This window comes from Magnolia sinica, chromosome 2 (genome assembly GCF_029962835.1).
Source record: "Magnolia sinica isolate HGM2019 chromosome 2, MsV1, whole genome shotgun sequence".
Taxonomy (NCBI): Eukaryota; Viridiplantae; Streptophyta; class Magnoliopsida; order Magnoliales; family Magnoliaceae; genus Magnolia; species Magnolia sinica.
In genome coordinates, this window is record NC_080574.1 from 57356748 (window position 1) to 57361383 (window position 4636).

Sequence of the window (4636 nt, forward strand, 5' to 3'; positions counted from 1 at the left end):
ATGGCACACAAGCTTGGATGCTCTAGGGGCCCAATTAACTTTCCCAACTTCTGTCCCCCAAAAAAAAAAAAAAAAAAAGAGGAGAGGGGAGAGGTATTTATAGACCTCCCACACGTGTGGGAGGTATCTACACACAACCACTCTTCAAACAGGGGGGAGCATGGAGCGCACAACCACTCTTCAGAGAGGGGAAGCATGGAGCATACAAACATTCCTCCCTTAAGACAGCAACCAACACATAACCTTCCTTCTTTAAGACAGCAACCAATGCACAACCTTTCTTCTCCATTCAAACAACAACCAATGCACAAACTTCCTTCTCCATTCAGACAACAACCAGCGCACAAACTTCCTTCTCCATTTAGACAACAACCAGCACACAAACTTCCTTCCAAAGTAATGCACAACCCTTTTCTTTAGACAAGTGCGCACAAGGCTCCTCATAAAGTGGGGATGCACAACAGTTTCTCTCCCTCAAAAGTGGAGATGCATCACACTTTCTCTCCTTTAAAAGTGGAGACGCACAACACTTTCTTTATACAAGGTGGTGTATATCCACTTCTTCATACTAGATGGCACACAAGCTTCCTTCATTCCTTAAGACAAAGCCTCCAGCGCACAACCTTTCCTCCTTTCCTTAAGACAAAGCCATGCACCCCTTTCTCCATTCCAAGTGGCATACAACAGAGGTCTTCTACAGAGTGGGCGCACAACAAGATTCTTCCTCCACTCGAAATGGCGCACAATAGGATTCTTCAGGACTTTATGCAGGAAGTTCTTGACTTTGGGTGTACAACCCTGGGAAGGATCTGCGCAAATGGAATTTCCCTGCTAATGCAATGGACATGCAATAAGATTTCCAGAGAAAGAAAGATAGAATATTTTTATGCCTCAACAGATGCATCACACATAATCTCAAAAGGAAGGTTTCAGTTGGGTGGCTACATGATCGATGCAATGGTTAACATGCTCTTAAGCTTAGAAAAAACTTCCTGGCATTGCTCAATCGACTCGTATGGTATATCCTTTTGAAGTAAATTTCATAAAAGCCGAGAGAGATGACTAAAGTCCTTTATGAATCTTCTGTAAAATCTGGCGTATCCTAAGAAGGATCGCACGTCTCGTATGTTCTTGGGTGAAGGTAAGTTAGAGATAAAAACAATCTTAGCCTTATCTACCTCAATTCCTTTAGACGAGATGATATGTCCAAGGACAATTCCCTTACGAACCATGAAATGCCACTTCTCCCAATTTAGTACCAAGTTCTTTTCCTCACATCGTTTCAGCACGCATTTAAGATTCTCAAAACAATCGCTAAAGAATGGACCAAAGATAGAGAATTCGTCCATGAAGACCTCTAAATATTACCCCACCATGTCAGAAAAAATACTCATCATGCATCGCTAAAAAGTGGCGGGGGCATTACAGAGTCCGAATGGCATCCTTCGGTAAGCAAAGGTGCCAAAGGGACATGTGAATGTGGTCTTTTCCTAATCTTCAGGGGCTATCTCTATCTGGTTGTAGCCTAAATACCCGTTAAGGAAGCAATAGTATAAGTGACTAACTAGCCTTTCCAAAATTTGATCAATGAAGGGCAAAAGAAAGTAGTCCTTCCTCATGACAGTATTCAATTTCCTGTAGTCAATGCACATTCTCCAACCAGTAGTAACTCTAGTTGGCATGAGTTCATTGTTGGTATTGGTTACTATAGTGATTCCGGACTTCTTAGGAATCACCTGAGTTGGATTCACCCATTGGTTGTCTGATATAGGGTATATGATACCGACATCTAATAGCTTAAAAACCTTAGCCTTAACCACTTCCTTCTTATTTGGATTTAATCTACGTTGTGGTTGTTGGGAGGTCTTCGCATTATCCTCTAGATAAATGTGGTGCGTACAAGTCGAAGGGTCAATGCCCTTGAGGTCCGCAATTGACCATCCAAGGGCCCCCTTATGCTCAATGAGAGTAAAAGTAAGCATACTCCCATATTCTTGCTCAAGGTGGGAAGAAATCACCACTAAGTATGTCTCGTCTTGACCTAAATAGATATATTTCAAATTAGAGGGTAAAGATTTTAAGTCAAGTTTCGGTGCCTTGAGGTTAGACGGTAGAGACACTACATCAGTTTGGGGTAATTCTTCAAATTGTGGCCTCCACCGGTTGAGTTCAAGTACTGGCATGGTATCTGGCATGGTTCCCATTTTCCTAAGCATATCATCTTCTAAATTATAGGAGTGGGCTAGGCACGTCTCTAGAGGGTCAGAGGATAAGGTTAGAAGAGTTTTATCTTCCATGAAAGAGTTAATCAGGTTAATATCGTGGGAATCGTCATCATCCTCTAACTGTTTACCTGTATTGAAAAAGATATTTAGCTCTAATGTCATATTTTTAAAAGACAAACTCATGACTCCATTCCTGCAATTAATGATTGCATTTGATGTGGCAAGGAATGGGCAACCAAGAATAACAGGAATTTGAGTACTCATGTCCATAATGGGTTGAGTATCAAGGATGATAAAATCTACTGGGTAGTAGAATTTGTCAACCTGGACTAACACAACCTCAATTATCCCTCTAAGTAGATGAACTAAGCGATGGGCAAGTTGTAATGTGGTCTAGGTGGGTTTTAATTCACCTAGACCCAGTTATTTGTAGACCAAGTATGGGATCAGATTTACGCTCGCTCCTAAGTCAAGAAGTGTGTGCTCAATATGGCAATTCCCAATTACATAAGTAATGGTTAGGCTACCGGGATCTTTGTATTTTTGTGGCACATCTTTCTTTAGAATAGCACTCACTTTTTCTATTAAAAATCTTTTCTTTTGAATACTTTACCTTCTTTTAGTCTTACATAAATCTTTCAAAAATTTAGCATATGAGGGTATTTGTTTAATGGCATCTAGTAGAAGAATAATGACCTTCACTTGTTTTAGCACCTCTAGAATGTCCTGAAAGTTGGAGAAAGGTTTTGGTGCAATCAACTGTTGGGGGAATGGTGCAATCGGCTTGCCTTGAAGTTTCGATTCTAATTCTTGTGGAGCGGTGCTAGGTTTATCAGTTTCATTTATTTTCGGGTCCTTAGACTTTTCAGGCCTTACCGAAATAGATTTGTAAATTATTTTCCCACTCCTAAAGGTAGTGATAGAATTAGCTTGCTCCATTTGATTTGAAGAGCTTGGATCACTTATTTCGTATTACGGTTTAGGATTGGGGGCTCCATTTGATTTGAAGAGCTTGGATCACTTATTTCGTATTACGGTTTAGGATTGGGGAAAGGTTGAGCAGGAAGCATCCCCTTCTTTATAACTGTAACACGTGAATCCATCTTTTGAATAAATTTCGTAAGTTCTCGTAATGCATGGGTAAGCTCCTGAGTTTGTGTGGAATTTTGAACCGGTTCCTCTTGAGGTATCCTTTGATTTAGAATTTGATTAGGGAATCCTTGAGGAGTATCAATTTGTCCATTTTTCCAACAAAAATTTAGATGATTTCTCCAACTAGGATTGTATGTATTAGAGATGGGTCCATTGAAAGGCCTTTGGTAATTATTCACGACATTAGATTGATCATTCAGTACCTCTTGAAAACCAAGTATTGTTGGGCAATTTTCAGTTGTGCGATTGTTGCAAGCACAAATACCGCAAGTAGTTCCTTAGCCTTATCCTTCTTTAGTTCCATGGCCTCAAATTTCTTTATGAGATTAGCCACTTTAGCATTAATATCATCATCCTCTTTCAAAAGGTATATTCCGCCCCTCTCCTTTGATTAAGCGGACCTAGAGGTGGTGCTCGATTTTGGAGAGACGTCTCATGATTGTGTGTTTTTAGCAAGTCTGTCTAAATAATCTCACACATCATCGACTTTTTTGTTCATGAATTCCTTATTGCACATTGTCTCAACCAATTGGCGCATGGAGGATGTCAGTCCATTATAGAAAAAGTGTGTAATGCGCCACATTTCAAAATCATGTTGTGGGCATGAACTAACAAGATCCTTGAACCGCTCCCAACATTGGAAGAATGTTTCATCTTCCTTTCGGGAGAAGTCCATGATTAACTTTCTGAGGGTGTTCATTTTATAGTGTGTGAAAATTTTCTTTATGAACTCCCTTGTCATATCGTTCCATCTACCAATAGATTGAGGACGTAATGAATGCACCCACATCTTAGCTTTCTCTTTCAAAGAAAAGGGAATGAGTTTCAGCCTGACCGTGTCATTGGACACGTTAGGAAAATATAAAGTGGCTATGATCTCATCAAACTCTTTCAAGTGTAAATATAGATTTTCATATTCAAGTCCATCGAATTTTGGAAGGAGTTGGATCGCCACTGACTTGATATCCATGTCCCGTATTTTATGGAAAAACTATGCATGAGGGGTGCTCACCCCCGCCGGTTTTAAATTATCTCGTAAAGTACGAGGTGGGGGTGCTGGATGCATCTCATTCTCATCCTGGATTTCCTCAACCCTAGGTTGAGGTGCATTTGGAGGTTGATTGGTCGGTTGATTGGCAGCCATAACTTTAGCTAACTTTGTGGATCTCGAGTGGTGTCTAATCAAGCAACGTCGAGTATTGTCACAGACCCACTTAGGCATGAAACACTCTCAGCCCTCAATTTCAGAATCTAACCTA

The 4636-nt window shown here is 40.4% G+C and overlaps 1 non-coding gene across 1 annotated transcript; it reads left to right on the forward strand.

Moving 5' to 3' along the window:
• The first annotated feature begins 3964 nt into the window (after positions 1-3964).
• On the forward strand, positions 3965-4071 carry LOC131238173 (small nucleolar RNA R71). The gene has a single exon (XR_009167583.1). It is a non-coding gene; the product is annotated as a small nucleolar RNA R71 (small nucleolar RNA).
• Positions 4072-4636: the final 565 nt, after the last annotated feature.